At 39.9% G+C, this 22,791-nt stretch overlaps 1 protein-coding gene across 7 annotated transcripts in view; it reads right to left on the bottom strand.

The window, feature by feature from the left end:
- Nucleotides 1–22,791, bottom strand: part of Tln2 (talin 2) — a 400,739-nt gene that overhangs the window by 201,231 nt on the left and 176,717 nt on the right. The window contains exon 4 of one of the 7 annotated variants that reach the window (XM_058573293.1): nucleotides 17,297–17,358. The exons of the other annotated variants lie outside the window; for them this stretch is intronic. The gene's annotated coding sequence lies outside the window, so the exon portion shown is untranslated. The remainder of the gene's footprint in view (nucleotides 1–17,296; nucleotides 17,359–22,791) is intronic. 7 annotated transcript variants of the gene reach the window in all.

The raw sequence follows: 22,791 nt of genomic DNA on the forward strand, positions 1-22,791 counted from the left end.
TTGAGTAGAATTATGGAAGTGCAGAACACTATATGCATAGCCATCACTGAACTGGAGAACATAGCACATAAGCAATCTTCTCTAAAGAAATAAACAGAGGGTGAACTAAGAGAAGCCAGAATAATGGCGTGGCTCACCCATACCAACAGATTTCCTGAACTTCACTTTTCTGAAGGAACAGTGCTCTTAACAGAGCCAAACATGGAAAGCAGATGGCATTTCTCAGGAGAAACATGCACTGCTACCTTCCTTCCTGTACTTCCAAACCTAGAAAGATTTGTAGCCAACATATACTGCCTTTTTTTTTTAACCTAGATTCATCACTATGCTCAGTTAAAGACCAAACATCTGAGCATCCAACAACATTTATTAATCTAAGCTGAGAAAGAACATAGGACATAGTAAAGGCCACCGCTAGCAATGCAATAACTTGCTTCTCCAAGTTATTTCACAAGAATTGAAAGCTCTACTATTTCATCTTATAAACTAGGTTCTATGCCATGAGTTTAACTTGTAGCATTAAAGCCATCTCAAGAAGAAAAGTCATTTGAATCATGCTTGTCTCCTAATTGAACCTTTCTTCCATACATACACAGATTTTCAACATCTTCAGTACAATATTTCACCCTAAATACTAACATCAGGAGAAACGGACCAGAAAGTCTCACACATGTACATACTCTCTAGTCTGGAGGATTCAACCATCCTTAGTGTAGCATAAAGCATTTCCTAGAAGGAAACCTGACTTACTTGGCTATCTCTCCTGTCACTCCCCACCATGCATGGCAGGGAGACACAGGCCACCTGGATGCCTTAGTCATGGCAAGAAGCACAGAGCCTGTGCCTGGGCTTCCAGGAAAATCGATGTCTTCCACCATACCTCCAACATGCATGCAGAGGTTTTAACAGACAACCCCTTCACAGTGATCACATCCAAGCCCCAGCCAGGGGCTCCTACTTGGTGTTCTAACAGTACTAGGGGTGCATGGTTTGTCTCCAAGTCACAATAATAGGTGCATGCCTCTGTAGGCAGCCTTTCTGTCATGGGGGCAATAGGAAGAGTTGGAAGAGGGGAGAGAAGTGTTAAGTAAAATTAACATTTCAAATCTTTTTTTTTTTAAAGAGAGTGAGAGAGAGAGAATTTTTTAATATTTATTTTTTAATTATCGGCGGACACAACATCTCTGTTTGTATGTGGTGCTGAGGATCGAACCCGGGCCGCACGCATGCCAGGCGAGCGCACTACCGCTTGAGCCACATCCCCAGCCCAACATTTCAAATCTTGAACCAGAAAATCAGCTGTGAAGTTGGACACGATTCTATCAGAATGCCAAGCAATATGTGGAGGAAGGAATAGGATAAAATTTTTAATTTAAATTTGAAAGTAAATGCAACAATATACAAATATTTCCCTAGGTCTTGGACTACTGGGATCTACCTGCTTGTTACTGAAGAAGGCAAAACGTTCTAAACAGTCTCCTAAAGGATGAATCTGCGAGATGGTTGATCGTCTTCAAGATTCCTTTTAATCATCTGTACAACCACAACTCTGCTCCTAGTCCCACATTTTCAATGTGACAGAGTATGTTTCTCCTTAGCACTGGAGTGTGTACATTTCTTCCCCTACACCTTCAGGCCTAACACCTTTCTTCTCTAGCATTTGATTTAGAAATTTGAGAAAACCCAAAAGAACAGAAACCCCAGTGGAAAGCCATTCTATTTAAAAGACAATTTAGAACATTCCAGTGGCTGCTACAGCACCTGACTGGACAGTCAAGGGGGCAGGTTGGGGGGAGGGACAGGGGATGTGGCCATATGAGATGGCTCTCTGCCCCAGGTGTGACAGTCAGCACAGGGCAGCTGGCCAAGGCATCAAGAGAGAAGAGTGGCCGGCACGTGCCCCTGCTTCTGTTACAGCTACTACTCTTCTTTCTTCAAGTCTGCTAATGGTTCTTTATAAATGCACAATTGGTGATAGGTGAGTGTCCAGGCCTATCAGATTAGGAAGGTAAAATGTCAGTGTCACTTAGCCAGGTTGAGAAGCCAGAAAGTTATCACTGAGAAGAGCCCAAGGGATGGCTCTAGTGGTGGACCATGTCACAATCAGTGTGTTCACCTTCAGCCAAACCCTCTGGACTCACCTGCACACAGAGGTGGTGAAACCAGCTTGCCCTGGTCCACTTCTGCCTTCTGCTTGGACACATTTTAGCAGCTGCACAATTTTACCTAAATGCATAAAGCTGACAGGCTAAAAATAAAGCAGCTGACCCTGCTCCTGATAATGTCTGTACAGAGGGACTTTTAATGGATAGTCCAAATAATCTGAGCTCTGTGAAGCCTTGCTTTCAACCTCAAACCCCAATAGGGACTTTTTATGGGTATGCGGCATTGCATGACCCCATCTCCAGTTCTGAGCAGTGAGAAAATCCTGCATGAAGATGCACAGCAGGCCACACCGACAGCTCTGCCAGAGTAGGTCCAGATGGCAAGGATCACTCCAGTTACTGACAGAAACATATAATCTCTGCACTGCTATTTTGAAAAAGTAATTATTATTTATTAAGTGCTTTATAAGAAAATAAGACAAGTTAGACTGGACAAAAAACAACAGAACTTTTTCTCAGGAGAGGTTGAATATAATGATGCTAAGAATCAAAGTAACAGAATTCAGGTGAGATAGAAAGGTTCTCATCTCCACATGAGATTCCCAGTGAACTTACCCACAGAATAGGAAAAATGGGGCAAAACTTACAATACCACAAGGAGCTTAGGCTATATGCTTTCTAGAAATATCTACTTCACAATAAAACATATTGAAAGTAGTATAGAAAATGTTACAGGGCTGGGGATGTAGTTCAGTGGTAGAGTATTTCTCTGGTATGCATAAGGCCCAGGGTTCCACCCCCAGCAGGCAAAAAAAAAAATTTTATATTTATATATATATATATATATATATATATATATAGTAAAAATTGGAAACTTGATTTTCAGACAGTCAAATCTAATATGTAAATTAATTGTATGCTCATGCTGGCTTAGGACAAACAGATAAATAAGAGACACACACAACATTCACATGTGGATCCATGACTCAATTAACCTAACCCTAATTATACTGGGAAAGTCTAAAATCATGCAGGAAACCAAAGAGATTTCACAGCCAATTGTAAGATCAGGGCAGTGATTTAAAATCTTTACCTGCCAGAGGACATCACCAAAGGATAGAAAGGTCATTCACTTAAATTCTCTTAGACATATTACTCCAACTAAAAACACAGCATAAAGAGTAAAAACATTTTAAAATAAAGTTAAAAGATAAATAATAAACTTTAAAACTATTTCTACTGAATATGACACAGAGAGAAGCTATCTAGAGCTAAAAAATCTCAAATAGAAAATAAAAAAATATCCTAACATGATGTATGTAAGTAACAGTCACAATCTTTTCACAAAAAAATGCAAATGGGAAGGAAATAAATAGAAAAAAGATCACTCTTGATAAATGTTTCAAGTGCAAATCAAAAGGAGATATTCTCCATCACATTAGCAGGGGTCGGAACACTTATCATATTAGCAAAAAATACCCTCCAGAGCAGAGGAGTTAGTGTGGCCACATTCTTTATGGATTGTGAATATGGCCACAGTCTTTTGACTGAACATTTCATTTCTAGGATTTACTGAAATGAAGAGATACAAGCTTAAGTACTTAGATTCTAGGACATTTACCACTGTTTTGTTGATGTACAGGACACATAATGATCCAAATTGCATACCTATGTCTGCATGCATATAGACATAAAGAAAATCCACCTAAAATCCATCAACAGTGAATTTTATCATCTTTAAATTCTGACTTTATAAGTGATTTATAATTTTCTATGTTTCCTTTTCCTGCAATGTCCATTTATGGCAGATGGTCTCAGAGTCAATCACTTCTTACTAACCTGTGAAATTAAAAGCTACCCTTAGGGTGGGGTGGCCTGTACCCACATAGAATGATAGACCTACTAGAGTCAGTTTGTTCTCAAACTGGTTGTACTTATTATGTCATTACATATTTAAAGTCAGTTGTACTTATTATGTAATTAAATATTTAAATATGGTATGGGTCAAAGAAATACTAGTACAGAAATGAAGGACTGGTATGAAAATTCAGTAGAAGGCATTTGTGAGTTGCTAAGCAAGAAAATCCTTGCCAAATTAGGAGAGGACTGGCAGTTTGGGAGACTTTTTTTTTTTTTTTTTTTTTTAGTAGAGTACCTTCAAATTATTTTTCAAATATCTTTTAATTTCACATTCTACTTAAAAAATCTCAAACTAGGGCTGGGGATGTGGCTCAAGCGGAAAAGCACTCGCCTGGCACGCGTGGGGCACTGGGTTCGATCCTGAGAACCACATAAAAATAAAACAAAGATGTTGTGTCCACCGAAAAGTAAAAATAGATATTAAAAAATTCTCTCTTTCTCTCTCTCTCTCTCTCTAAAAAAAAAAAAAAATCTCAAACTAGGAAATGTAGACACCACAGCTTAGGAGTGCTTCTGGATGGAAAGATGCTAAGAAAGTCCAGTTAGGATCACATTCAGAGACATTTATTTAAGATGTGTATACTGAGGTAAAGATTTAAATGCATGCATTTCATGAGTCTTAGTCTTAATTGACTGAAGAAAAGCAATATTTTAGTTGGGTAATGTCAAAAAGGGAGGCTTCCTCTGCCCTCCTTTTACAACAGAATAGGGAATGAGGCTTTAAGCAGAAAAGTGGTGGGGTTGAAGAAAAAAGTAAGAAAAACAGAAATTTCAAAAAATGGCTACTTGGATTTTCAAGCAGAAAAACTGAAAGTCTGTGATGGCCAATTGTAAGATCAGGGCAGTGATTTAAAATCTTTACCTGCCAGAGGACATCACCAAAGGATAGAAAGGTCATTAACTTAAATTTTCTTAGACATATTACTCCAACTAAAAACACCTAATAAGGTGCTACAAATTCTAAAAGAAAGCAAAATGGCTAATAAATGATTCTGTAAATGTTCATTGAAGGTAGCTAATGAATTTTGTGCTATCACAGCAAATGAATTGTTTTTTTTTTGAGACAGTAGACTTGAGTTTTTAAAAAGCATTATTACCAAGGCATAACTGACATATGATGAATCATGCATTTAAAGTATATGGATATGTTTTATATATCTATGAACCTATGAAATCACCAACACAATGAACACAGCCATTAACCCCCCAATTTTCTTGTGCCTCTTTGTAAGGGCCCACCGACTCTCACCTCCACTATCCCCAGGCAATCACTGTTCCACTTCCTGTCACTATACATTAGTTTGTATTTTCTGGAATTTTATTTAAAGGAATCCAATAGTATGCACTCTTTTTTATCTGACTTTGCTTACTCAGCATAACTATTTCAAGATTGACCCTTGCAATTGCATATACCAATACTTCATTTGATTTACTGCTTAATCTTATTCCCCTGAATAGATAGAACACAATTTATTGACCCCTTTTACATGTGGATGGACACCTGGGTAGTTTCCAAGTTTGGGCTATTAGAAATAAAGCTGAAAGTAATGAGTGTATGTATTCAGTGGACTGCCTTTGACATTCACATGCAAGTCTTTGCAAGGACATAGCTTATATTTCTCTTGGGTAAATGCTGAGGAGAATAGGTGGGACACAAGATAGGCCTAACATGTTCAACTTTTAGAGAAAATGCCAAATTGTTTTTCAAAGAGTTTGTACCATGTTTTCATTCCCAACAGCAGAGTGTTAGGGTATGTACTAAAAATGAGACTATTCAAATCCATTTTATAGGTGAGCAAACTGAGGACAAATAAATTATCATGGTCACTGAACTAATTCACAAGAGGCAGAGCCAGGATCTGAATGCACAAGTCTGAGCCCTATGCTATGACCCGTATCTCCTGTTCCCACCTACACATTCCTGTTATTCATCATACAAAGCTATGGGCTATTTTTAACATTTCTTTCCAGAGATAACTGAGTTCAAAGATTTAAATAAGAGATCATAGAATAAGGCTTGGAATATCATTATGAGCCGAAGACTCAGAGTAAATGCTTAATCCTTATAATACCAACACTTCTACATCATAAATTATCATGTTGGATATTGATGGATGTTGGATATTGATGGATGTTGATTAATTCAATCCAGTGGATATCACCTACTAAATGAAAAAAAAAATCTGAAGAAATGAGAAGACATTATTTCAACAGAGTCTATTTTTAACAGAGTGCTTTTCTGGTAGAAAAAAGAAAAAAAAAATCCCACAGGCAGGCAGAGTCATTATCCACTGTATCTCAGATGGCTGTGGTTTCACAAAATCCAATCCAGTTACTAAAAGGCCTTACCATAAAGACCCAGGGCAGGAAGACAACCAGGTCAGCAATGTGTGTGTTTTAAAACTTCTTGGCATTTGTTGCCACAGTTTTAAAAGCATAAAAACAGAGGGACATTGTGCAGCTACTTCTCTGTCTAGAAAGCCTCAGAGTGCAATAGGGACCAAGGATAATGCTTGCATTAAGGAGAAAGTAAACAAAATAGCATTTCCTAGCAGCAGCAGACTGTGACATTGACCGTGTTACACAGGGTATTGATTTATAATTAAAAAAAGAAGAAGAAAAGTTGGAAAAAAAATAATCAGTATTTCCCCAGCATGCTGACAAATGGGAAGAAAATTGCTTTATTAGCACAATTATGGACAGGTAGAGGGATCCTGGACTGCAGGAGGAGTGTCCAGTGACAAATCAACCCATATTGAACACTGACTGGATTCAAAGCACTGTGCCAGGCTGGAGGCAGGCCAGCGGGCAGAAAAGTGGTTAGATACAAACAAAAAATAGAAAATAAGAAATCTCTCCTAATTTGGAGTTTATCATCAAGTTAGAGAAAGAACCTACATCTCAGAATTAAATCATGACACACTCAGTCTGAGATAACTATAAACCATTGGTCTTTGCCAACAATGACTAAGTACAGCCACTAGGGAAGTACTGCCAAAGTGCTGTCTCAGTTAATCCTCACAAAAGCCTAGTGAGGTAGATACTGCTTCTATCTACAGTTTACATACTAAACCACCAGGGAAACTTCCATGACTCGGTCCTGACCACACAGCCGTGGTAGAGCATGGGACTCAAAGCTCTGTTCACCCCCCAGAGCTGATGGGCTAGCAACTAGGTGACAGAACTCTATGAAGCCCTCAGAAACACATGGAGTAATCCCTCTGGGGAGTGAGGCCCCGGAGGCTTTCTGCAGGCAGGAAGGAAACTGACGGGAAAGAGGCAAGCAATACAGGGGAAGGAAAGATCTGTAAGAGGCTGAGCAACCACCTAGGGGGATGTGGTTAAATGAAGTTCACCAATATTTACCAGGTACCTCTTAGGCCAAGCTCTGGCAACCCTACTCGGACACAGAGTTTCTGTTTCTTGGATGGCATCATGCTGCCATCGACCAACAGCATCAAGATAATTTTCAATACTTAGGCCTCAGTAGCTTGGCAATTTCAATGTTTTTCTTAAAATTTTTGGGGGAGTACCAAGGATTGAACCCAGGGCACCCAGAGCCACATCCTCACCCTGTTTTTACATTTTATTTTGAGACAGGGTCTTGCTAACTTGCTTATGGTATTGCTAAATTGCTGAGGCTGGCTTGGAACTCACAATCCTCCTGGCTTAGCCTCCGAGCTGCTGGGATTACAGGCAAGTGTGACTGTACCCTATCTTAAATTTAATGATTCCTACATTATGAGACTAGGAGGTAGCTTTACAAGTATGTTAATACTACCCTATCTTAAATTGGTATAATGGAGTAGAAATGTGATGACATAATCACACATTCCTGCTTCTTGCCCTTACTCTTACCTTCCTGTGAAATTCAACCTTAAAGCCATTAGGTGGGAAAAATAACATAGGTACTAGAAAGGGGTAAGGGTGGCCAAGAACATAGAAAAATTAGAAGGAACAGCATGGTGTTAAAATGGAATTTAAGCTGGGTACAGTGGTGCGTGATTGTAATCTCAGCAGCTTAAAAGGCCGAGGCAGGAGGATGGCAAGTTCAAAGCCTGCCTCAGCAACTTCATGAGGCCCTGTCTCATAGTAAAATATAAAAAGTGCTGGGTAAATTGCTCAGCAGTTAAGTACCCTGGGTTCAATCCCCAGTACCAAAAATGAAAAATAAAAAAGAATTTTAAAATAATGGCATGAGGTAAACAGACACACATAGAGGTGTTTGTGTGCTCAGAATGCAGAGAGATGTCACTGATCCTTGTTATTTGCAGATTCTGTATTTGTAAGTTTCCTACTCACTATAATTTATTTGGAACCCCCAAATTAATATTCCTGGTACTTTTGTAGTCATTTGTAGATACATATGAAGCAGCAAAAAGTTTGAATTGTTCCCAACTGCCCAACTGTCATGTTCCCAACTAGGCTTGTAAACAAGGGTCCGTTTCAGGTTTTTTCTTTTTTTTCATTCTTCTGCCTTTTGCTTATTTTGTTATTTAAAATGGCCCAAGCATAATGCTGAAGTACTGTCTAATGTTCCTAAGCATGAGATGGCTGTCAAGGCTTAGGAAAAAAGAAAATCACAGGTGTTAGTTTCTTTCAGGCATGAGTTATAGATTGTGGGCCATGAGCCAGTGCTAATGAATCAACAATATGTATGAAGTAAGTTGTATTTAAACAGAACCTCACAGAGAACAGAGCTATATATTGATTGGCTGACAAAAAATGATGCCAGCAGGGGCTCACAGGAACCTAACTCTGTATTTCCCCTAAGTTCAGTGGTTAAGAATTCACTAATTCAGTGTTCAAAGAGACTTTGTAGAATGTAACTAGCACGAATAATAAGAATCAACCGAATTCCCTGGGTCTGTCCACTGTGAAGGTCTGGAACAAGTGATGCCTTGCTTCATGCTCACATCTTGGTTTCTAATTACCTTTTTTAAATAAAAGAAACCAGGGTTCTGTGGAGAAATGGCTGATTCTAGGGATGCAGAAGGTGAAGCGTAAGGTGTCAGGCATGTCCTTTTTCTTTCTTCTGTTTTTCATCTTTTTGGGAGTGGTACTGAGGATCAAGCTGGGACCCTGGTCATGCTAGACAAGTGCTATTACTGGGCCTTGCTGCCAGACCTGGCATGTCTTATTGTGCCAGAGACTAAGGAACTGTTCAAAGAACAATGGGAAAGTGTCAAAAGCACATAGAAACCAATTTGAAAGGGTTCTCACAAGCTGGAATGTCAAAATAATGACAGGAACAGATTATAACTTGCTGAATAAAACAGGAAAAAATATAAATAAATGAATACATAAAATGAAAGCTGGATGAGAAACAGGTTAGCTACTTAGTTTCAAAATACTGGTCTGCCAGTGTAGCTCATTAGTAGAGCATCTGGTAGGGGTAGCATGAACAAGGCCTTGGATCCAATCTCCAGCAGTGAAAGAGAGAAACAAAACAAAATAGTATTCCGCTTGCATGGTGGCATAGGTATAATTCCAGTGACTCAGAAGGCTAAGGCAGGAGGATCTCAAGTTCAAGGCCAGACTGGACACTTACTTATTAGCAAGACCCTGACTCAAAATTTAAAAAATAAAAAGGGCTGGGGGTGTGGATCAGTAGTAGGGCACCCCTGGATTCAATCAGTACTACTACTACTACTACTACTACACACACACACACACACACACACACATGAGGGGAGGGGAGAGACCCAAAACAACAACAAATTCCCTACAAAATACTCATTAAACAGGAAAAAGAATAACCTTTACAAAGTCAAACTCTGGCCAACACAACCTCAATCATGAGATAACATGAACATCAGTGTGGGACGAATAAAGACTGCGCACCACATGATAGATGTAAAAAGAACACAGCATGGTTTGTGATATTCCTTCCGAAGATGTTGCTACAACTTAGATACAGTTTGGGGGCACTCCCAGGGGTTCACATACTGGAAGCTTGGGCCTCTGGTGGTGGTGTTGGGAGGTGATGTGGGGTCTTTAAGAGGGGCAGCCTCATAGATCATGGAGGGCAGTACTATGGAAAGAAGCGAGGGTGTTCTCCTGGAACCCTGGTTAGTTCTCACAGAAGATTGTTTTAAAAGACCAAGACAGGCCTCTCTCAATCCCTCTGACTTACTATCTTACCATGTTATCTCTTCCTTTCTGTTACAGTTTGAATCTAAAATGTCCTCCAAAAGCCATGTGCTAATTGTGGGGTTGCCAGTCTGCAGTGCTGCTGGAGATGGTAGAAACCTTAGGAAGTGGGGACCTGGTTGGAGGAAGTGGGCCACTGAGTGTATGACCTTGGAGGGTGCATCTTGCCTCCAGCCCCTTATGCTCTCTTGCTTTTTCCTCTGTTTCATGGCTGCCATGAGGTTAGCAGCTTACCTCCACCACATGCTTTCCACCATGATGCACTGCCTTGGCAAAGGCCCAGAGCAACAGGGTCAAGAGGCCATGGACTAAAACCTCTGAAACCATAAGCCAAAATATACCTTTTCTTCTTTTAAGTTAATTTTCTCAGGTATTTTGTCACAATGATGGAAAGCCAGCCCACTCCTTCATGCTCTCCTGTTCTAATGCCATATGACATGATGTGTTGTAGATAGTGGGGCCCTTGCCAGAGCCATCATAATTTTGTTTGGACTTTCAGCCTACAAAACTACGAGCCAAATATGCATCTTTTCGCTCTAAAGCACCCAGCCTCAGATATTTTGTCACAGCAATGGAAAATAGACTAACAGATGTACAATCTGAAATCAATAACAAAGAAAGACACAAATCCAAACTGAGGAATACTCTACAAAATAACTAATCTTTCATCTTCAAAAGGGTTAACATGCTAAAAGTCAAGGAAAGGCGGATGAACTGTTCCACACTGAAGGAGACTAAAGACATATGATGAACAAAAGAAATATGTGATTATGAATTTAATCCATTTGCTATAAAGGACATGTCTGGGACATTTGGTGAAAACTCAAATGGTGCCTCAGGATTAGATGGTAGTAATTCTGGTGATTGCATTGTGGTTATATTCAAGAATGTCCTTTTGTAGGAAATACCTGCTAAAATAAAAGTAATGGCATGTGATTGAACATTAGGTCAGCAACTTACAATCAGATGGTTCAGGAACCATTCTCTGTTCTGTACTTTCAGATCCTTTTTGAGTATATGACTGTTTCAAAAACTTTTTAAAGAAAAAGGCTGCATATCACAGAGGGGGAAGCATGACCAGGAGGATGCACTGCAAGAGTGTCCATCTTTGTTCTTCTACCCTAAAGTACCCCACCCACCCACCAGCTCTGCAGGCTGTGGCCCTGCCTTGCCTGCCCCTAGAGAGCCACAAGTCCTAAGAAGATGTTCTCCACAAGCAGACCTCAAATTACTCATCACATTCCTCCTCTGACTCCTGCCCAGCATTCCACTGGGATCTGTGCTGGCCGAAGTGATTCATGTCTTCCTCTGGTGATGGAGCTGGACTTCATTTTCTGGTCTGTACCTATTTCCACAGCACTGGACAAACTAGCTCTTTTAGTCTTCCCTCTCTTCTCAGTACCCTACCTGGGCTCTTCAGTGCTTAAATATGATTCCCCCTGGTCTCTTCTAGTGTCCCTCCTTTTCCTACTTCACACCCCTTGCCTGGTCAATCTTATTTGCTCCAAGGGCCTGCATTCATTCACCATATCTGCAGACAGAGGCCAAATCTCTCCCTTGTACTTCTTATCGAAGTCTACTCCACATCTTCCCAAAAGCTTTCACAAGCATAAAAAATTCTCCTTATAAAAAAATGAATTCTTCATCTCTGCCCTGCTTCCACTCCTTCCAAACCTGCTCCCCTCCTGGATTCCTAATCTCTGTAGCACCAGTGTCTATCCCCTATCTACCACAGGCAGAAATGGGAGAAGCATCCTTGATCCCACTGTCTTCCATCTTCCCACTCCTGACAATTTTAACTCCCACATAGCTCTCAAATCTGTACTCTTCTACTTGAGGATACTATCATCCCATCATCTCCTGCTCAAATTTCTGCAAAAGTGTCCAACTGGGCTCCATATTTCTGTTCTTACTGTGCTTCAATATGCTCTCCATTTCTCAGTCCAGTGGTCTCCCGGAAATTCAGATCTGACTAGAGCTCACTCAGCTTCAACCCTTTCAATGTATGCCCATGCTCTTAAGGGAAAGCCTAACCCCTTACTAGATATTACAAGATCTGTTGATCAAGCCCAACTCTCCCTCTGCACCAACTATATTGAAGTGTTTTCTGTTGCTATCTTATTAACAATAATGCTCCTAACATCCAGCAGAATGCCAAGCACATTGTAGATGCTCAATAAATGTTTGCTGACTGAATCAGTCAATTAAATGGAAGGATGCTAGCCCAATTTATCATTTCACAAAGACTCAAATCTTGAAATATACCAAGGTATTAAACACACAACTCAATTCCTTGGCAAAAGCCTAACAACACAAAATAATCAGCAGTTTAAGTTCCTTGAGGTCAGACATTAGAGAGGAAGAAGGGAAACACTTGCTGGCACTCAAGTAGGCAGGTTAGCTTATGCCACCCACCACTCGCTGTCATATGCACAGCAGGATGCAATTCCACTGTACTCAAGTGTGGTGTGTGCTGCTAGGGTGTGCTGGAGATTTTGCTAAAGAACAGAGGCCCAAATGCTCCCAACCACTGTCACTCACTTTATCTTAGGTATTTCTGGGAAGTCAAAGGAGAGAGGGAGTCAAGAAAGAAAAATGTGAAAGCAACAGAATTAAGGGCATATTAGCTTAAAATGATCAGTGAAATGGAATCAGTAATCTAATTAAGAAGGTGGGCTGGGGCGGGTGAGCTGCCACCATCCTTTCAAGCCTCAGTACAAGGTCTTGATGACCGGGTGACAAATAAAAAGCTATCGTGGCTTCTGTGACCTCATGACTGCTCTGATGACTATTAAGCATTAAGAGAGATCTTATCCCTGGAGGAAAGAGAAAGTCTAATAGAAATCCAAGGGCGCTTGAAGGGCAGGAGAAGCCCGTTAACACAAAAGGAAAGCAACATCCAAGAGATGCAGCATGATGGGCGAGGAAATGACAGCTGTGAAGAGACATGAGTAACCCAACCATAAGGAAAACACACCAGGGGATAGAAAAGGACATCGACAGGCACCACCTAAGGGGGTAAATGTGGTGTTGATACCATCACCTAAGGCAGTGCCCCCCTGGGAGCCTGGAGCACAGCTGAGCGTTAGCTCTCTATGGGGAGAGAACACCTAATCCACTCTACACAGCTGAAGAAACAAGTATAGAGAGGTCAACACCTGCCCATACTCACAAACCTATGAAGTGGCAGGGTTGAGATTTGAACCCAAGTCTGCCCAATATAAAGAGCAATGATCCTCTGTAGCAAGTACCATTTCTAGTTACTAACTTGTGACTATTCCTTACCAGGAGTAAAAAGGTAGGCTTTGCTCATCACCCCCAGAGGCTGGTGATACCGTGGTAAACACTGCTGCATCACTCACCTTATACCTGGGTTGGTAAAATAAATGCTTAAGGGATGCAGAGGACACCACCTTCATAAGAATAAGTAAACACTGTCTTCTAGGCCTGGATGCCACCATTACTAAAAATGTCTATTGTTAGACCATAGGGTTTCCTTTCCTAATACTATCACAGGAATTTCAATCTAAAATGGGATCTTTTTTGAAATGGAAAGTAATGCCTTATTAGCTTCTCTCAGTGATCTGTAGCATCATTAAACTAATACTAGTTAACTGGTGACACTGGTGTAGTACCAATTATTCTTACCACTAGACAAGTCTATTAAAATGAATCTCGGGTATCTAAGGGAGGGAAAGCGACACCCTGTCCTTCAAGCACCTAACTGCAGTAGTATGCATCTGTGCAGAGGAGTTTTGTGACGCTGGAACATGCAACAGGCGTCTTGGACTGGCTCACTGTAGCATGAGAGGCTGCAGAGCTGACCCATACTGACTGCTGAGCTCCTTGGCTGCTGTGCTGCTCCAGTGACTTAGACTCCACCCATGAGGCAGGTTCAGAGGTCATTTTGACTTGGAATTCTTACAGGAAGAAATGCAGAGCATGAAGGCGTCCATGAGAAGCAAGACCTCTTAGCAGAGGAGGCATACGTCTGTACCACCAGATCAAGGACTCAGTCCCTAGTTCAGTAACTTCCCACAGCAACTGCTACAGCAGCTTTTCTAGGAGAAAGAAATGGTTCTAGGAGTAGGGAGTATCCAAGAAGCTCAACTGAAGACCTGTTCCTCCAAATTTCCCAAGGAGTCTGGGAAAACCTGCCCCCTGCATTTGTTCTACTCCAGCTTTAATTCCCCAGAGTCCATTCTGTGTCCAATACAGGAAATGTGAACAATAACAAGAGGCTCACTGTTTTTATTAGATTATTAAATTTGTGAAATATTATGTATAAAATACTTAGCCACAAAGGAAAAAGAAACTCGATTTATTTTAATTAAATTTTGGTGTAATACCGTTTGGACTAGGAAAATTCATATAAACTATAGTGTCACCCAGTTTTACAAACCTAAACCTACACTGTAATTCATCTCATTCATAAACATGAGATAACTTGACCTACTTTCTAATATATTCAGTTCCTTCTTGTCTGCATTAATCTGTGGTGACATTTTAAAAGTTGCTCTAATAATTTCCATTATATGAAGATGCACTTTTCATTTACATCAGCTTTGATTCTCTTCCCACAAACAAAATACTGTTTTCTCAACCGTTAGCCTGCAAATGCAGTAAGAAACAAGATGTACAAGACAGCTGACACAGAAGCTCACCTTTGAATGGGGACCAGTACAGGGTTTCTAGATAGAGGAAGAAGGTAGAAAAAGGAGAAGGGGACAAAGAATGAGACAATTTTTCCCAGCAACATGGAATAGTAGGTTGAAGCTTTCTCTGTACAGTCTATGGGAAATTTGTAGAACACAGATTTTAGAAATAAATATAAATTCCATATCAAATAATATAATGAGCAACATGCTTCCCAGTAGTTCTCCAATCTCAGATAATAAGGGAAAAGAGAAGAAATCTTTCCATTTCCACACCTGCTTACAGCACACTCACACTACAACCCTCTCTACCCTCTGGAATCCAGCATCCTTCCTTCTGATGAAGTCCTTTTGATACACTGTCCACAAAAGAGAAGGCACTTTTTATGCCTAAGAATTTTCTATGGCTCCCAAATGCTTATAGCAGAGGTTGGCAAACTGTGGCCCATAAGCTACCTTTTATTTTTTCTTTCTCTTTTTGCATTGTTGGCAATTGAATCTATTCAATCTGGGCCTTCGCGCATCTTAATCGTGTGATCTACCATTGACTACACCTCGAGGTCCTGGTTTTTACATTTTTTAATGTTTAAGGAAGAAATAAAAAACTAAAAGATTTATATTTCATGATAAATTAAAATTATGTTTCAATTTCAGTGCCCGTAAATCTTAATCTTTCATACTTAATTGTAGTACAGTCACACCCATTCATAAATTGTGTACGGCTGCTTTTTGTGTTCCAACAACAGAATTCAGTACTGCAGCACAGACGGTAGCCTAAAATATTTACAACTGGTCCTTTACAGGAAAAGACTGCTAAATCCTGACCTGCAGTATAAAATCCATAACTCTTGACTGGCCGGTGCAGGTCAGTGAAATCTGGATGCACATAACCTTCCTATAAGCCTTTTTACTTCTACTTTAAGTCCTAAGATCTATTCTGCTGCAATGCTCTTCCATTCGTGATTCACTTCCTCTTGCCAACTTTGCAGCTCCAATCAGTCTTCCCAGCAAGTAGACATACCTCCTTCTCTTCATAAAAGGAACATACACATGTAACTTCCATGTGGTTGGAAAAAGGAAACTGATTTTTCAGAGTGCTCAGGGCCATAGTCCACATAACTATTTGTAATACTGCAAGATGGAAAGCTCCTAAATGTCCATCAATGGGGTGCAGGTTGAATGAACTAGGAAAAATCCACATGGAAAAAGAGGAAGGAACTCCAAGGAGTATGGACGAGCTCTGCACATGCTGTGGAGTAAGAATGAGGATGGAAATACAGTGAAAAAAAGCAAAGAAGTGAAGAAATATGAGTACTGTGTGCTGTTTTTCATCTAACAAGGGAGGGAGGTGCAAATACAAAAAATATGTACATATCTGCATATGTATAAACACTACAATGAAAAACCATATATATTTTTTTCAATTGCTACATATGCGACAGGAGGAAACAGGATAAAGAAAGTACTGGGATGAAAGCAGTTATCTCTTGCCATGAACTGAATCTCTGTGTCCTCCAAAATTCATATGCCGAGACCTAATCCCCATGTAGTGGTATTTGGAGATGGGGCCTTCGGGAGGGGACGAAGCCAGAACCCTCATGAATGGCATTATTGCTTTTATGTCCCAAAGAGCTTCCTTACTACTTCTGCCATGTAAGCACACAGCTAGGCACCAGCTGTGGATGAGAAAGAGGGCCCTTACCAGATGCTCAATCTGCTTGAGTCTTCACCTTGATCTCCTACCATCCAGAACAGTGAGACACAAAATTTTGTTATTTCTAAGCAAAAACATCTCTGAATAAACTTTATTTTATAAATGAGACTCTAAAACCTTAACAATACTATATGTGATGGTTTAAAACAGAAAAGAAATGTAAACCACTGAACCTAACTATGCATCCTGCTGGTACAATCACACAGGAGTTTCCAAACATTTTTGTAGCTTGTAGCACCAGATAAAGAAAAATGACAGTACCACTAATAACTAAAATTATGATAACTGGGCTTTGATTCAAACAAAATATATATAAATTGATAAAGTAAGAGCCTTATATGTGGGAATTTCACATGGAATTATTAGTATGAACCCATAATTTTATGTATACACACATGGACACACATGCTCCTGAGTTCTATCCACAGAAAAATCCAAATACAAACCCAGTACAAACCTAGTAGCAAAAAAAAAAAAAAAAAAAAAAGCCTCACATCTATTCTGTGCCTTCTAAATACTTGAAGAAATCGGGGCTCCTTGGAGTAGTGGCAGATTCAAGTCTGGGGCAAGAAATAGGTTAGATAAGGCTATAACATTTTATCAACACTAGAAAGTATTTTCAAGTGCAAAAAAATCTAAGAGTCGTGTAACAGGAATGTGAGACAGCCTGAATTAGTTTCCCCTGGTCAAATACAGGCAATTTGAGCATCAGTGAAAATATTAAATGGAAATACATCAATTATACTTACACTAAGATAAATAAAATCTCAATGATCATTTTGGAATATGCTGCTAGGGAACCAATCCATTGCTGTGAAATAAAAAGAACACATTAAGCATGTATCCTGATTTTCCTATGTGAAATTCAAACTAAACAAAACAAGTCATAGAAAACACAAGGAACAGAGGGACATGCTAAATAGAACAATGAAAACTGTGGAAAACTGAGAAGTTTTCTCAACCCTGGCAGTATTGATATTTTGAGCAAAATAATCCTCTGTCATGTGCAGCCGAGTTGTGCACAATAGGGCATTTGGCAGCACCCCTAACCTTTATCTAATAGATGCCAGTAGCACTCCTGCCCAAGTTGTGACAACCAAAAATGTCTCTAGATATCACCATTCATCCCTAGATGGGGAAGAATAGTCTTTGAGAATTTCTGCTCTGAAGGATAAACAACCCAATTTCTTGAACACACAAATCTAAAGGTGGAGGGGGGGAAGTGGGAAAAAGAATCTATAGATTGAAAGGATATTAGAGACATAGCAACTAATTGCAGTGGCTAAGCCTTATTTGAATCCTGAGTTTTAAAAAAGTAAAAATTATGACAACTGAAAAAAAATTCAATGTTCACTTGATATTAGGGAAACGTTGGTAATCTTTACATTTTAGAGGTGATTAAAAAAAACCTTATCTAGAATACCTTAAGTCCTATCTCAGACTCATTTACTAATACACTGACGAAACTAATAAGATAATAAAAATATTCTTCAAAATCACTGAGTGAGAGAAAGGTATAGATAAAATAAGACTGGCTAAGAATTAATTACAATTGAAACTGGGTGATAAACACACAGTCCACTCCATAATTCTCTTCACATTTTAGTACATTTAAAAGTTTCCATTAAAAAAGTATGCATAAGGGGCCGGGGATGTGGCAAATATGTAACAACGTATGTTCAAATATGTAACAACAAATCCCACCATTATATACAACTATATTGCACCAATAAAAAATGTGGAAAATGAAAGAAATCTACTCTAACATACTAGAAATATTCCCTACTGCCTCAAGCAGTAGTGCGCTAGCCTGGCATGTACGGGGCTCTGAGTTCGATCCTCAGCACCACATAAAAATAAAGACGTTGTGTCCACCGAAAACTAAAAAATAAATATTAAAAAATTCTCTCTCTCTCTGAAAAAAAAAAACTATGTATAAATAAATCTGGCAAGCAATTCCACTCCATTCTTCTCAGTAATCATGCGAGCCTCAGAGCAACCATGGAAGGGAAGGGAAGAATTCCCTTCCTGGGCTTGCTTCTTGGGGTCCCTCTTGATGCTGAGAGTGAGTCTACAGTTTACAACATGGCCCTTAAACACAAGAGATGTTTTCTAACACTGGAAGAAAAGTCTGCTGTCTTCAACTAACCAGGAGACAGAATATTGGTTCTTCATGTGCACCTTCCTAAGGAATGCTCAAGAACAACTTGAATTATGAGAACTTTTGCCTTGTGTTCTGAATTTAGAAGTTTATCCCCAATGTCTGACTGTGACACACCGCTATCTTCCTTATCCTGGAATAAATCCTGCTCCAATCTCCCAGAGCCACTCTACCATTCCTGAACGGCTCACCTCAGTATTCTATTCTAGGTGACAGAAAAATAAACTTCTTTGTTGTTTAATATACTAGGTTTGCAGTCATTTCAGCTTTAAGCAACAAAAACTCACACCAAATAATCAAGACACCTAGTCTTCTTTCTCTTACAAACCTACTCCATTTTTACATGGTTGGTGGGATTGTAAATTGGCACAACTACTATGGAAATCAGTACAGAAGTTCTTCAAAAGACTAGGCATGGAACCACCACATGACACAGCTATATCATAGCTTGGTATTTATCATAAAGAAGTGAAAAGTCATCATACTAAGGCAATACATGTATACCCATGTTAATAGCAGCACAATACACAATAGCCAAACTATGGAACCAGCCTGGATGTCTATCAAGGGATAAATAGATTAAAAAAATATGAGATATTTATATCTATCTAATCTATGAAATGAAGGTTTACTCAGTCATAAATAAGAATGAAATTATGCCATTTGCATGAAAATGGATAGAACTTGAGAACGTTATGTTAAGCACAATAAGTCAAACTCAGAGGGTCAACAGTCGTGTGCTTTCTCTCCTAAGTTGAAGCTAGAGAGGAAAAAGAAAAAGAAAGGTGGAGTGTTGATCTATGAAAATTGAAGGGAGATAAGCAGAATGAGGAGAGGGATGGGGGTGGGGAGGAAAGAAAGGAAAGATGAAATACTGGGGAATGACATTGGCCAAATTATATTGTCATATTGTACAAATATGTAACAACGTATGTTCAAATATGTAACAACAAATCCCACCATTATATACAACTACATTGCACCAATAAAAAATGTGGAAAATGAAAGAAACCTACTCTAACACACTAGAAATATTCCCTTCTCCCTCTGATCTTTCTGCTCATTTGCCTCTTGCACAGATCCCTTTGCACTGCAGTATTTTTGGAGATGTAAACAAAATAGAACAACATCAATGTCATTGAATCTTCCACTGCCGATTTTTATTTCCTTCCTCATTTAGGGCATTGAATCTGCTTCTTCTGAACCCAAGCTTCTGGGAAGTATAGTCAACAGAGAGAGAGACCAATGCCTCACCCTCAGTTTTACAGCTGGTCCCTGAGCCTACATCCAACTGACCATCGTGGACAATCTAGGTGTATGGAGCCAGATGTCCGGCAGGGACACTGAGTCATTTTTCATTCTTCAGAGGTAAGTAAACTGAGGAAAATATAATGTATTAGAACAATATTTAGGATTGAGTAATAAAAAATACTTTAAAGACTTCATTTATCTCCTTCTCTTGGTAAAGAGTCAGGATATCCCCAGATGACTGAAAGCCTAGAAAATCTCAAGGCTAGGTTCAAGAAAGCTGGTACAGTGTAAAAGGAAGGGCTCCTTTAAACATGGATGGTCCAAGTAGACTTGTCCCTCTAAATTGCTTTTACCCCTGTTTCACTGGACCTACGTATCGTCACTTGGAGATGAAAACAAAATAAAACAACATTTTGTTATCTTCCACTGCCAATTTTTATTTCCTTCCTCATTTTGGGCACTGAATCTGCTTGACTGTGATACACTGCTATCTTCCTTTCCTGGAATAAGTTTTGTGTATGTGGCTAGTGTTTACATAATGGAACCAAAAATGTCTCATCAGATCACAACTCCATTGGCTTAGCACTCTACCATATCCTTACAGTTTATGGATGGAAATAGCAGAAGTTGCAAGTCAGAATGGGATTGCCACAAGTCGATACAAGGGAAACTGTGGACTGCTGACCACAACCAAATTGAAATGTGGGACATCTCCTTTGGCCATCGCTGAAGCAAGATCAATCCCAACCCATATATAAATAGACTGGACTTGGCTTCACTGAGACCATATTTCTCCTGCAGGAGGCCTAGATCTAAAGATTCTCCTTTTATTCAGTATTTATTTGGGGTCATAAACATAACAAGTCAAGGTGTTTGGAAAACAAGTATTACTGCACAGAGGCAGCACATCTTCACACTGCCACCTTGACCTAAGTATAACAGTGGTGGGAGAAATTTATAGTGTGGTAGTGCACTAGCCTCTGCCTCTGACTGTGTTCAACCCTGTGCAGAAACAGAGTGGCGGACTTTGGCTACTCTAGCCGTGGATGAGCAGGAATGACAGATTGGAGACCTAATGGAGACTTAACAAGGAGGAACTCTATTCACAGCTATATACTCTTCAATGTGCTATTCAAGTAGAAAGCAGAGAACAACTCATGGGTGACATGTTTATGGAGAAATTCCAGGTTCTACTAATAAGCCTTCACATGGGATCTGCATAGTGAGGAAGACAGGCAGCTGCGAGTAAGGAGTTGGGAGAACATCAACGCTGCTGGAGGGACCTGTCTCTCCAGGGCACCTGCCACCCATTTGAGCACTGCCACAGAAGACAACTGACCAAATAAAATTAGACAAAAAGAGTTATTCAGATCACTGCATTCATGAGACAAAATGAAAGATTTAACAAGAGTTGATTGTCTTTCCAATCTTTCTTTCAAAACCACCACAAAATATACCATAAAAGAATCAGATGTACTTGCCTCACACACATACACTTGAGCTGTAAGAAAATACTCGATGCAATACATTCTTATAAATCATTTTTTCCCATTCACCATCAGGACTGAGTAAGAGGTCCTACTTCCCACTTGAGATTCACCAAGAGAATATTGAATGGAGATGGCTATTCGCAATTCCCGTCACAGCAGATTTATTTGTAATGAGCTCTTGGCCACCAGGCACCCTGCGACAAGGATGAGGCTGGGAATTAGGCAGAACTGACTCTTTCCTAGAGACGTAGCAATTTCCTGGGGGAAGACAAAGGTCTGTTGAAGAAAGTGAGTAAGACATGCCAGAGATAGGGAAGTCTTCCCATTTATGAAACCACAGCTAGACACCACGCCTCTGCCTGCCCTAAGGTCTAAGATGCACTTCCTACTGAGGTTCTTGGAAAGGGCTCATCCAGAGTCCAGCCTCTCTTTATGGGCAATATCAGTGATAAGATTTGTTCTACAGGGATGGTGAGAGGATTTAAAGGGATAGTGGGCCTCAGGGACCTAGGTGCCTAACACATCAGGTCCTCAATAAATGATGGCAGGTTTTAAAGATCATGCTACTGTTCCCCTTCAAACACCAGAGCCATTTTTCTAAAAATAGTGACAAGTTTTTCTTTCCCAGCCCCTGGTAACCACCATTCAACTCTCCACTTCTACTCTATACTTCAACTATTTTGGATTCCACACCAGCATTTAGAGATGAGCAGCATACATAAAGGTAAAACCACCCAAACTCAGAATGCAGGGCTGTGGGAACAAAACCTCCCCAAACAAAGCCAATTCCTAGAAGAAGAAATGGATGGCAGAGAGTCTAAAGAACTTGCTGCATTCAAGAGTGCTGACACAGTGTAAAGAGAACACACTAAACATGGGCTTCATTCAAGGCAAAGGCATAAGGACATCAGGCTCATAGGGGAAGGAATAGATTTCTACCCCCCAATGAGGTTTCAAGGGGAACAGCATCTACTTAATTGTAACAAACCCTGCTTTTTGGTTTTAAACATTCAGAATCTACAGATAAGTCATTCAAGCCTTTACTGAGATTTAAAAAAAGAATACACATAGGTAGTACCAACTCTGAGAATATAAAATTAAGAGTAGAATGGCCTGATATTCAGAGGTGGGGTAGGGGTGTGTTGATGTAAATAAGAAATAGTGTCTAGGAGAGAAGACAAGAATCGGAGGCTGAGGGTAGACAGAGAGGCAGTGGAAGGCTTGAAGCATGACTTGGCCACAGGGAGGAAGAGATAGGGATGGGATGAGTGAGATCATAAGCCATCACAAGCTACCAAGACACAGACTTTAACACTGATAAAGTGAGAAACAGTGCTGCAAG

This window comes from Marmota monax, unplaced genomic scaffold, assembly GCF_021218885.2.
Source record: "Marmota monax isolate L192 unplaced genomic scaffold, Marmota_monax_Labrador192_F-V1.1 WCK01_AAM20220418_F8-fsc00078, whole genome shotgun sequence".
In the NCBI taxonomy this organism is placed as follows: Eukaryota; Metazoa; Chordata; class Mammalia; order Rodentia; family Sciuridae; genus Marmota; species Marmota monax.